Source organism: Dermacentor variabilis, chromosome 3, assembly GCF_050947875.1.
Source record: "Dermacentor variabilis isolate Ectoservices chromosome 3, ASM5094787v1, whole genome shotgun sequence".
NCBI classification, from domain to species: domain Eukaryota; kingdom Metazoa; phylum Arthropoda; class Arachnida; order Ixodida; family Ixodidae; genus Dermacentor; species Dermacentor variabilis.
In genome coordinates, this window is record NC_134570.1 from 95793295 (window position 1) to 95806463 (window position 13169).

General features: G+C 46.2%; 1 protein-coding gene and 1 long non-coding RNA gene across 4 annotated transcripts in view; both read right to left on the reverse strand.

Annotated features, from left to right (window-relative positions):
- The window catches only part of LOC142576061 (uncharacterized), a 411410-nt gene that overhangs the window by 116926 nt on the left and 281315 nt on the right, over nt 1-13169 (reverse strand). Inside the window, exon 1 of one of the 3 annotated variants that reach the window (XM_075685986.1) lies at nt 6622-6986. The exons of the other annotated variants lie outside the window; for them this stretch is intronic. The gene's annotated coding sequence lies outside the window, so the exon portion shown is untranslated. Of the gene's footprint in view, nt 1-6621; nt 6987-13169 lie in introns of those variants that run through there. 3 annotated transcript variants of the gene reach the window in all.
- Nucleotides 10821-12320, reverse strand: LOC142574059 (uncharacterized). Its single transcript, XR_012826405.1, has 2 exons — nt 12154-12320; nt 10821-10951 (listed from the first exon to the last, which is right to left on the reverse strand). It is a non-coding gene; the product is annotated as an uncharacterized LOC142574059 (long non-coding RNA).

Sequence of the window (13169 nt, forward strand, 5' to 3'; positions counted from 1 at the left end):
TTCCTCATCCCGATGTCAAGCACGAAAAAGAGTGGCGGCGACGGCTAACTTCAATACAACCACACATAATGCACAACGCGACGTGCCAAACGCAACGTTCGTGCACTGATTTTCAACACGCACGAAGCTGCCATCGTGTCTTGGAGCCCCATCGTCTGAGCGGCCCAAGGGAAATCGACATGCAATCGCCATACTTTTGCTCCTCTTCAGATGTTTTCGTTACGCGAAACCACACCGCCGAGAAGAGGTCTGGAGCCTCTTGCAGTCTCCGGTCACGAAGCAAATGTTACCGTTACCTACGTTTTTATTCCCATTTGTTTGCTTGCGCAACCTTCTCGGCAGTAAAGGAATAAACGCAATGAGCACTGTGAACGCCACTTCTGACTATCATCAAATTCCGGCGATGCTTGTTGATGTGTTCATTTTCCTTATGCACATGAAATATTCATATTCAAAGGTAGCAAGGTCAACCAGACTCACGTCCTGTCTGCGACCTTACACTGGACAATGGCTGTGAAGGAATGGATAGCGAGAAAAATACGAGGGAAGAAAACCGACTAGAGGGTTGATCATTGGTTTGTGAGAGACAGCGATAAATGGGAAGGAAAGACAGATGTGTTAACCAGAAGACACTTCGGGATGGCCACTTCGTAATGTAATATGGAAAAAGAGGCTATCAAATAATAGATAAAAGCAGTGCAGAAGGTATAGGTGAACAATTAATCGAAGACAGGGTGGGCGCAACCACGTGATTGATCAATACGGCCAGTTGTCGCAAGCAATGTCAGATAAGGAGAGTAAACGACGCACACGGCACAGTGTTGCAATCTGCTGCGCAACCTGTTCGTGTTAAAGTAAAACACAGCAACACCATTACATAACCGCTCGTGCCGTGTGGCCTAATGTCCATGTCTTTTTGTTTTTGTTTTTATTTCTATGAGTCGGTGCTCGTATACCTCATCTAATGTAATTTACCGTTCCGAGGTAAAACAGTAGAGATATGATGTGACGGCGCGCAGCGGTGAACTCCAGATTATTTTGACGACCTGTGTTATTCTAACGCGTGGCTAACTCTAATTAGTTGGGCATCTCTGTATTCCGCTGACATCGACATCAGACCGGCGCCAGCCTAGAACACCAGCTACCACAAAAAACGTACTCACGGATGCGAACTATATCACAAACAGTTCCATAGACGAGGAGTTAATATATCCGACAGCCCTCGTGTGCTCCTCCACATCACAGTTTCCCAGATATTAGCCACACGTGCGCATCCTGTGCTTGTCTCTTATATGCTTCGTAAAACAAAGAGTGACCGCCATGAATACGCGGCAGCAAATCATGGCGGCAGCACACACACACACACACAAAAAATGCCTACCCGCCAGCTACGTCTTCATTGCTTTCGGAGACCAATCTGTCACCCGTTGCTTTCCACCATGCTTTACTTCGTGGCGTTTTGCTCATTTTTTTTTGCTGTCCCGAGGAGTGGACTACAAAGAAAATACGCCAAGAATTTTTTTTTTTCGTAACTCTACACCGATGGGAAGGTAGGCTACATGAGAGCCTGCTATCCCAATACACAGTTGAGATATGGGCGCACATGGGCCACAAACATACTAACTATACAAAAAAAGTTAAACGAGAAGTAAAAGAAATTAAACCAGGAAAAGCGACCCAAATGTACCCGCATTAAGAGTTCATGTACGCTGTGTAATAACAGCGCTACCAGAAATATTACGCACGAACATCGCTTTTCAATTAGTCTAGGCAATGAACAATCGATTCACGTAGAGTTTGCGTGTATGTACAATTCAAAGCATATTAATAAGAATGCTGGCTGCCACGATATCCCTGAAGGCTGTCGAGGCACATCTGCGTTTGACAAGGCATGACCATAGAGCAAGTACTTTCACAGTGAAATATTCACGTCTGTCGAAGTGGCTTAATTTATCTCGGAAATGGACACGTTGTTGGTCATACGGGCTCCCTGGTAGAATAACTTATTTCTGATCAGGTCACAGTGGCAGCATTCGCGTCTCCTTGGCGGGATTATTGCTTTAGTATAATGACGTCGTTCTTGCTTCAATATTTTTAATAATTTTCTTCCGTTTTCTTTTTAAGCTTTTTATGAAAAACACCGCTTTTTGTTCCTTAACAATTAAGCTTTTTGTTCCTTACCTTCATTTATCGATACAACCACACAATTTATTCTTAGTCGCTTGGGATTCTTTCGTGTGTCACGGAATTCAGACGTCCGCTTTGTGACATACGACACCTGGCCTTTCAGAGCGCTACATTTTATCTCAGAAAGTTTGTTTTCCCTCAAGAAGACAGCCACATCAGCAGGCTGTCTTGTGAAAGTTCATAAATCGCTCGGCACCTACATTATTAGGGATTCGTGCACCACGCTATGAAAGTGCCGGTCCGACAAAATATGTAAATGCATGTCCCACCTAAAGGTCATTTGGAAAGCTTAACTTCTCACCTAAATCAACTTGCATTGATTAGAAAAAAAATATTTTGTACTATTAAAAACCCACACATTGGAACAGGGGTCTCAATACTTATTTATTTCTTTTTTTCCCATAGAAAGCGATGTTAGGCGAGCCGGAATCGATAAAATGCCTGGACAAATCCAAGGAAAAAATCGTGCTTCACAGCATTTAAAGTTTGTACGCAAATGCAAGTTGGGCAAGGCGGAGCAGATCCGTTTTGAAAACTTACTTTTGTCACATAAGAGTAGCTCCCGTAATTCTCGGAGTTATTTATTTAGATTGTTGATACGACGTAGAAAAACATATTCCAGCTTTAAAGAATGTAGCGATTTCAAGGATGTCAATTCTCCCCATGTGAAGCACTCACGAGAACTTTCGCAGATTTTTTTACTCGTTAAAACCGAAAACTGTCGCGCACCTACTGAATTTATTTAACCGGCTAATGTAGTTGTTTGCGAAAACACCAGCAAGCCGAAGGATTCGTGGTGCACGTGGAATGACTACTACTAAAATAAAGTTAAAGAGTTGCCAAATTGCTACCAGAGCGTATTTCACATATATTCAACATTAAGTTCAGGTTACTATTCTTATGTATGCAAGGCTGACTAACTTAATGAACACTAGCTTCTTTCATCTAATTTCAGTATCTTTCTTATCCTCGGTTATTCATTTGGATTCCTTTTTGTTTCCAAAATACTTTACCACCCGGTTCGTGCCATATCCCCTGCAGTGGGTTTGTGCCATTGAATAAGGCATCATCTTCATCATCGTCATCATCATCATCATCACCGCCGCCACCACTACCACCCCTACAGTGGGCCTTTATTGCAAGCTCCCGGTGCTGTGGGTGAAATCACATCGAGCCGCGAATCTCATTTTCGCCTAAATCGCTGTAGCAAATGTTTAGACACAATAGTTCAGAGTGTCCCTTTTCGCCACAACAGCGGAAGCTCCGTCATTTCTCGGTAGTTTCGTCACACGCGCAACCACATGGTGTGGCGCCTATAACACTGGCTCCTTGTGTCCTAATTTGTTCTACGTGAAGCCGAGCATAAGTGTTTCCACCACCCTCGCGATGCGATGCGCTCGGGGCGTAGCAGGGAAATGTTCGAAACCCTGGCTCCACGAGCTATTTGAATCTTCTACATTTGCATACAGTCAAGCTTGCAAGTGTGCTAAATTTTTAGAAAGAGCAACGGAATGACAGGAAAGGACAGGGCCTGCAATCCGGTATACGTCCGGTTTGCTACCCTACACAAGGGGAAGGGAGTAAGGGAAGCAGTAGCAAGAAAGAAGGGAAAGTTGTCTCTTCGCACAAATGGAACTGCTCGTCGTTACCTACAATCAGTCAGTGCTCGCAAGAAAATTCGTATGGGCCTATTGAGTTCTCCTGAAAGCTCTGTCTTAAATCTTCGACGAAGGAAACGACCAATCCGTGCCCAAGACGGCGGCCAACGCTGCAGCTTCCAGCTGTCTTCAGAGGTGGCAGCACAGGGCGTAACGTGGGCGACGGTTGTGACTGCTTCCTGAACGGACCAATAGATGGCAGCACACTTCAGAGTAAATTATCCGAAGCGAAGATCTGCAACAGCAGGGGGCTGCAGAGACTGTTTACTGATATACTCTTCGACAAGCTTACGGACCATTCGATTCAGACGTTCGCTTCTTTCAACGAAGCTATAGCATCAGTCAACACACTTTATTTGACAACTCCACAGCCCAGCTTCTGGCTTCGCTGTGCACTGCAGGCGAGCAATTTGACTATGCGTAGCATTTCGTTTGTTACGGCCCGCGTGTCAACGTCAATAGGCAGATTTCGACAACTTCCAGAGAAGCGGTTTTTCAAATCCGTGTGCGGAGTGGTTGGCGTTGCCGGAATGACCAAAGGCAGTGTGACAAGAGGTCTCGCGCCTTCTACTCGAATATAACTTAGCAGCACTGGATTGATGAACACGTGGCAGCACGTTTCGGAATAGCGATAGGAATCCTGGGAAGAACGATTGCCGCGACAGACTGCCAAGCTGACGGTGCGGCTATCGAGGACTCTAACCAACCGAGGAGTTTAAAACTGCAATTTGCCAGTTATTTGTAGCCGAAACTTGGAAGCTTAACAGCAGTGTCGGGAACTCGCCTGCATTGAATAACGCGGAAGTGATACGTCGCACTCCTTCCCGCCAAACGAGCACTTACTTGCACGTCATACACTTTGCAGAAAAGATGCAGCGCTTGGGTGATCACAGATAGTTATTTGTTACACAGAATATAGGCATGAACTGTACCAGGCGTTATTTCTGCGCACTACATGTCGTAAAAAAGTCAGGGCCTATATGAATACTGTGTTCCGGCATTTCTGTGTTCGGCATCCGTGCTATGTGGTTTCACACACCTTATAAAATTTGACTATTGGCCGGAGACAACCGGAGCGCTGCATCAGGTAGGTCGGCCACTTGTACTCTGTTCCGCAGCTTTGAACGCAAATGCTTGGCGTTCATTGCTGCTGCGGTGTCGTCGCAGCAACAGTATACAAAAGGGAGCGACGGCTTTCACTGCTGACGTGCCAGTAGGCAGAACCTGTGTTCGCCAGTGGCCGCTGCCCGTAGAACTGGCAGGATTCTCCAGACTGGCATGAAGATACGACGTACACATAAATTGAGACTGCACCATGTGAAATTCTTCCCCTCCGAATGCTACAGTCCGGGAAAGCTTCCATTTCCAGTCGTCACAGCATCATTTAGGAAAATGCGTGTTGAGTTTACAAGAAAAAAAAAAGAAGGCCAAAATCCGTAGTGATGCGCTAAAGCGGGTGCAGCCAAAAACCCTGCCTTGGACGAATTTCGATATATGTAGCTTTTGAACTTAGTTCACGACACGAAGAAAACTAATGAGCCATTGCTCTGACAATACAACATCGTCGTCGGCCACGTTTACAGTCACGTTCTCTGCTCTTCCGAAGGGTACGAAGAGAATGCATTTTGCCGTGCCGCCTGATAAATAAACGGAGGCTGCTTTTGGATGCTCAGGTGTTGAGAAAGAAGGTCCTATCTTCCCATCACCTTGCTTGTTATTTTCCTGTCTTTTTTGTATTCTTAGCACCTGATTGCTTTTCTGTCGGCAGTATTAAAAGCAAAATAACCTAAATGAACTTCAAGAGTCACAAACAAGTTGCGTGCTCAAATAAAACGTAAATAAATGGGTTCTCTATAAGCGAAGGAACTTATAATGACTTGCAGTCGCGAATTTGCAACTCAGGTTATTTTTGATCCAGTGCTGCTGTACAACATTGCTTAGCGTACAACGGGACGGAGAAAACGGCAGACGTCTCAGAGTCACAACGTGTGCGCAAATCGCACTAACGTTATGCGGCTTGTAGATTTGATTTCACGCGTATCATCCAATACGGCGTACATTGTATGCACAGACGTCAATATTTACATCGAACATGGCTTCGGTAGCATAGACCACGATGTATGCAAACGCATTCCAAACACGGCGGACGGAGGTGAAAGCTTAAGGTATGCCACAATAAAAAAACTTTCATATCATTATTTTTGCCCGACACGGAAATGGCGCATTCTTGTAGACCTTGATATGACATGTGAAATATGTTATGCAGTTTTCAGGTAACCAGGCACGTCCGGCTTAAATAAATATTATATCGCCGCTGCGGTGCGGTGATGTAGGTGTTCCTCGCTGCGCATTACTTCAGGGTGTTTTATTTCCAACGCTACCACACGAAATTTTAGATTTTTTTTTTCTCTACTGATTTACTGGCAAGTAAGAGTCGTGCTACAAAAGGGGGCCGGTAATGTCGATGAGGACAGCGGTTATGCTACGTCAGTGGCGCGACGTTTCACCCACAGCACGCGTGAGGTAAGATGCAGTTTATAGTCTAGGTAACACATTTCGAATATTTCAATCGGAAACATGATTCGGGAAATTGAAAGTCAGCTACGTTGGCGCGCAACTCAGCGAAAAAATTGAAAAAGAAAAGCAGGACACGAGACGGAGTAAGCAGTCTCGAAAGCCCGAATACCTAGAAATACAACTAACGAAGTTTTTTTTTTTTTTTCCTAGTACGCTGGCGCACATATATCGAGCTCATATGGCTACAGTGAGCACTTACCTGCCGGCGAGAGAAGCGCGTCAGGTGTTTGGTATATCCATCGTGCACATGTTCGTTTGTTTGTTTTTTTGTTTGTCACCTTTCTCACGGAGCGACGGCACAGGGGCGGCCAGTTGGCGCAATTGAGTGACGACACATTGAGGAAGTGGCACCACGATCACAACGAACCACGGATGTCGGCACGCACAGCAGCGCTGTTATCCGGCGCTCTCTGGCCGCACGGTTCTTCGCACGCGACGCGAAAAAAAAAAAAAACCCGTCACCGCGAACAAAGTTCGGCTCCCCAAAACCCCGGCGCGAACTCGCGCTCCGCTCTCAAAAACTCGCGAGGAAAAAGCGCGCGCGCGCCCGCCCGAGGTCCTGCCTCGCCGGCACGCTCGCAGGCCAGGAAATAGGTTCTGTCTTGCTGCTGCTTTGCGCAAATCACGGGGGGCCCCCATCGATTTCGGGCAACGGATCACGTGCCCTGCGTCCCGAGCGGACGTCGCGTTGCGGAGCGCCATCTGGCGTGCGACGCTCGAGGTTCGAGCGCAGACAACTTGCCGCGCCCAGACACTTGCCAGCGCGAATGCTGGGCGCCGCGGGGCCGAAAGCGCGAAATTCGTATTCCTCTCCCCCCCCCCCCCCCGTCTTTCTTTATTTCCTTCTTTTCTTTATTTTTGCGTTCGTTGGGTGTAATGAATGTTTCTACCCGAGTGGTTCTGCGTCTCGACGCGATCAGCTTCGTCGCACTCTCCTTACTTTTTTCTAGAATTAACTAACTTGGGTTCGCGTTTATAACTCGGCCACTACTTCTTATGTTTGACATTCTTTAGTACCGTGACTTGCGGTGACCGGCCCTGCTGGGTGGGACCGGTGCTCTGCGTTCTACTTTTTTCTTCAGCATCTGTCATCTTACTATTTCTTTCCTCTTTCCTTTCCCTCCCACCTATCTTCTATGTTTCTGTCTGCGCCTTTCTGAAGAGTAGGCAGGTATTGTGCCCATAACGGTGGCAGTTGCCAGCCTCCTCCTCGATTTCCGTGTCCTCTCAAATAATAATAATAATAATAATAATAATAATAATAATAATAATAATAATAATAATAATAATAATAATAATAATAATAGGGCGTAATGCAGGTTTAAAACAGTGCATCGACTTTAAGAAAGTTTTGCACCTTTTAGGGCTCATATGGTTATTTTGCCACCTAATCATAATCTTCATCTACCTTGCGTGTCTTTTCTTTCTTTAACGCAACGTGCTCGGTACATTCACGTTATCAGCGTGACATACCATTCTTGAAAGGAAAGTAGCGAGCGGTCACTCTTCCAGAAAGTGACCACAAGCAATACAGATGACGCTAATTTTTTGCGGATAAGAAACGCCCCAAAGGCTGTAAACCATTTTTAGAGTGTACGCAGTAAAAAGTTAAGCACCCCTAAAAATGTTGGTATGTCCCCACTGCGTGCATCCCTGCACTTAAGGTGTAAGATGGAATTGTTGGTGATGACACAAAGTTTTCATGCTGGCAAATAATTGCTTCAAGCAAACACGATGACACGAGAACAGACGACGCGAGAACTGCATGAACTAAATTTCCCTGTCTGTCACTGTCGGATGTTGGCACTTCTGCGCCCACAAGGAGATCATAATTAACGTACACTTTTATCTACGACTGCTTTCAGTGCACATGCAGTTTCAGCTCGCTGTCGTGTACAGCAAACAAATTTTCATGTTTAAGGACACGAAAGTTAGCCGCGAAACAAAACAGTACTCTTAACGGTGCCAAACAATGTTCACATTGTAGACGAAAAGGTGAAATTTACGGAGGTAAGCGAGCGTAGCATCTTGCTGTCGCTGAAGCAAGGTGTGAGGTTAAAATGCCCGATAGGCGTGTTTCGGCGCTTGCAAAACGTGACAATTGGCGGTACATTAAATAGCCAATTTCCTACACTGTAAGCAGCTGGTATGTGGCCTACAGGCGTCTCCCTTTCTAGAGCGTAGTAAGAAAATAGCCTACTCCAACTATAGCAACTGTGAGCCCATCTGATCCTTCGGCAGCCCCTCCCCCCACGATGATCACACATCTCGATCACGCGCTAAACGGACGAACTGCCAAGTTCAGCCGGTGTCGGTGTGCACAAAACAATTTCTGCATTGAGCAGCTCGTCCCAACATCCCAGAGTAGTCTCCACATGGGCCGCGCGTGCTCCTTCAAAGGCGATCGATTTCGCTTGAGCATGTGGATGCGAGCAATGTCAGAAAAGTTGAGTTTGGTCTGTTATTATCTTTCCCGACATTTTTATGCCCTACTCCCACCCTGATTTTTGAGGGCTGTGAAGGTGTCAGCCGTCTGCGCTATGCGGTTGCAGTGCGGTTAACAGTGAATTTTGATCCCTACCATTACATTGTATTTAGTTACTTGTTTTTTATAACTCGTTTGAAAGTTACTCGTTTTGAAGAATAAGAAACCAATTATGGCTACTACTACTACTACTACTGTACTACTACTACTACTATTACTACTACTACTACTACTACTACTACTACTACTACTACTACTACTACTACTACTACTACTACTACTACTACTACTACTTGTCAGCATTTAACGTAAGTTCTACAAAAAGATAAAAAGTACCTGCGTGTTATTTGTAAGTCATATTGTAATCAACCACTCCGTGATTATGAAATTTACAAGAGGAGAGATGAATACATAAATTTAGCGCTGTTATCGCATAATAAGGATAGTGGTTAACTATATTAGTTAGATTTACTTGATTCGCCTTGGAACTTCCTCCTTCCGTTCCATTCCTTTATCTCCGGTAAAAGTAGAGGTACGTACACCAGGCATACTTTCTCTCATTTTCGCCCTACTTAACTGCGGGAATTCCCACTTTTATTTCACGATGATTTTATAGGATGCACTTCCATTAGTGTTCCGAAGGTAGAACTATCATTGCCTCCTTGCATGTACCTTTGTCGTCGTTTTCCCCGTTTCTCTGTTTCTCTATTTAGCACCATTTGATGAAATATCGGTCGTCAGATTCTGTGTTGCCACGTCCTTCTTCAAACAGGCATGGTGCAAGCAAGTAAACTCTCAGGGAACATCTCATACTGTCTGTGTATCTGCCTCTTCTAGGGCCCTCCTCGCCCTTTCTTCATATACTCCCAAAACTTGATGACCCGGTGTTGACGCCTTCTAACATAAAAGAAAAACCGATATAGCCTCTCGAGTACCTCCTATTTGAAACGTACTAGACCAAGAACATAACATTTACACAGATTTTATGAAAAAAAACTGTGAATGGTTGTTTACTTTCGGTTATCCTACCTCCCGTTTCATCCAATACAAACTTCAACTCGCTAGCGAAAACGAAGATAGTATTTGATCAATATCACTCAAGAGACGCATCGACTAGCACCTCGTCTATCCAAGCCTCATCCTCCTAGGTTCTTTCCATTTTTCCTTCTTTTCCGCTTCTATGTGCAGTTTCCTGTGCACTCCATGCAACTCTGGAGTAGGATTTTGCGGACTTGATACTGTTCGCTCTACACGCGAGTATTGGTGCTGCTGGCACCTCCTGTGACGTGACAGCGTACGGTTTGAAGCACCCGAAGCTATTTCTCTATAAAGGTAGAATGTGCGGAATCCATCAACGATGGTTGTCAATGTGAATAACCGAACGCTTCTAGAAAGCCATTAGCTTCGTTAAAGGAAGCATGTGCGTGAAGGCGCATAGTAATTACAGCGAGGACATTTCAGTAGTGCTCCTTGTTTCGTTGCGTAATTCGATGGAGAACAGAGCCGTTAATCGGCACATCTGTAACGGTTGTACAGGTGGCTGTCCATGTAAGCCAAATCGTCATGTTTGTTGTCTCCAGCGGCTCGAGCGCCAACCATAGAGAAAGAAATTTCAACAAGAGCGGACACTCCCATAGAGCCCAGCGGCCGAATTGACTGTAGCACACCAAGCGGATGTTGTTGACTCCTTCCGGTTTCGGTTTTGGGCGCGCGCGTTTTGAACACCAGTTGGTACACGCCGCGCCGGCTCCGCTGCTCGGCGCGGCATTTTTTTTTTTTTTTCGCTTCTGCTGAACCTCGCGTGGCCTTGGCGTGGAATCGTTTCATTATTACGTAGAAATGATTGCGATTGACCGTTACAAGACTGCACCGAATCTGTCAGGTGCAATTTCATAAAGAAAACGAAAGACGTCTTCTGAAATGATGAAATGTTTATTTTGCTCTATATAAATGCTCGTTCCGGGCTTCTTCTGCATTCATCGAAAGTTGTGGCACCAGGTAAGCAGCAGTCGTTGCCGTACGATGCTCCACCGGATCCCATCAGCTGAAAGTAAATTACAAGCATGTATCATTTTGGCATTTTGACCTAACAGGAGTATTTCGTGTAGAGGCGAAACGTGCGTAAGTGGTGAATGAGCTGCATTACAGATAAATTCACTTTTACGTACATTTCGCAGCAAAGACTCCTCCGAAACAATGCCATAAAATCTGAACATCCGATTTTCAAGCACCCCTCCTTTACCTGGCATTATTTCCTGCACTTTAAGTGCACAAATACACGGGTGACTGCGCGTTTCCAAAACAACTTGGCCTCAGTCGACACGATGGTACGCGAAGTACACACACAGGCTCAGCCAGACCATGTTACACGCTCGCAGAATGCCTTCTAATCGCACTCAAGTCAGACTCGTGGGTGCGAAGCCTGTTTTCAGTCGCTCATAATACGTAAATGTCATGTTCTTGAGCTCCTCCGTGTTATCTTTTACGCGTCCTGCCGGCGCATGCAACACTCCCGTGTTATCGCTCTCGGCAATCGCTCGTCGCGTTTTCGAGAAGCGTGAGTACCGAAATAAGGTATATCTTGTTGCAGGGCTATAAAATGCGTCACAAACTTGTCCCACTAAAATTCAGTACACGCAAAACTAACTCACTATGGCCGGCTTGCTTTTTTGCTAACACCTTCACAACCCCAGGCGCGGCGAGCAAGCCTTAAGATATCCCAAAAAGTTACCAGATAAATTACAATACTTTTTCGGGTCAGAGAATGCGTCACGAACATCTACCAGTAAGGTCCAGTACACGCGAAAGTAACTGCGGCACACAGCCGAGCTGCTTTTCGCTAACTGCGTCAATAAGCCGGGCGCGGCAACCGTGCTTCTAAACTACCCCAAATATAACGACGCTAGTTACAATAATGTTGGGGGCCACAGAATGCGCGAAAACTTGTCTGTCTTAGGCGCTACGACGCAGTACACGCATGTACACGCGCAAATGCCTCACACGGCCGAGCCGGTTTTCGCTTACTGCGTCAATAAGCCGGGCGCGGCAAGCGTGCCCAAAACCTACCGAAATAAGTTACAGTAATGTTGGTGCTCACAGAAAGCGTCGCAAACATCTCCCAGGACGAGGCATTAACTCAAATTAACTGCGCCAGGACGGCGGAGCTGTTTTTCGCTAACTGCGCCACTCGAACTAAGCCTAAATGTGCTTAAAATGCGCCGCACACTGTCAAACACAATTTCTCACCTTGCCGTAGTCCAGTAGTGCAGTGGTGCCGTGTCGAAATGCAGACGATACGCAAGAAAAGCATAGAGAAGGCCGGGAGCCCAAAAACATGGGCTATATCCAAAACAGACGGGTCGCCGAGCACGCGAGCTTCGCACGTACGGCCGGCCTCGCTCACTCCTGCGGCTTGTCTGGCGCATGACGTATGCAAGCGCGTCTGGCGTGCCGCTAGCTTGTTGCTAGGCAACGCAACAAAAAGTTGCCAAGTGTAAGTTCATTTACACGCAAAACTTTTTCACTTTTAGTGGGAAAGAATAAAAAAAATAAAACGTTGTCTGGAAGTTTATTTCACATTCTTTTTTTTTCTGATGCTCGCGTCAACTAACGGATGTTGTTGAAACTAGGCGTGACGTCTTTCCTGTTGCCAGTTTTTGAAGAGTGTCCCCTCTTGTTGAATTTCTTTCTCTATGCGCCAACTTTGAAAGTGACTGCCATTCTCCGGCGGAGTCATGCCTCGCAATCGCCACAAGGAGAAATGATGGGGGGGGGGGGGGATGCTTGCTGTTTCGCCCGAGCACTCCACCAAGACTGCATCTGAGAATTCAAACACTCCAAAGCGCACGCGCAACAGCAGGCGCGTGTCGCCGAGCTGTAGCCCGTATTCTTGAACGTTGGTAGGTTCAACATTTGATCTCGACTCGAGAAAGTCCATTGAAGCGCCGCCCGTCGGCAGAAGCGGTCACTATGTTTCAATGACCCGCCACAGAGGTTACGAGAAGCGTGGTACCTTCTTCAGTCGAAGGGCGGTGCTACGCTCAACTCGATGGAGTGGAGGAAGAGCCTCGAGTCTAGGATCGTAACGTAGTGTACGGGGATAAATTTGTAACTCGGCGATGAACGCGGCCCGCAACTCGGCCAGTTGCATGCGCGACAGCACGCGCCCTTTAACATCGGCACCTTTGTTACCTATGGTCCACCGACCACCATCGTACCTGCGACGAGAACCATCGAAAAAAATTTGGCAGTGGCTTGGCTCG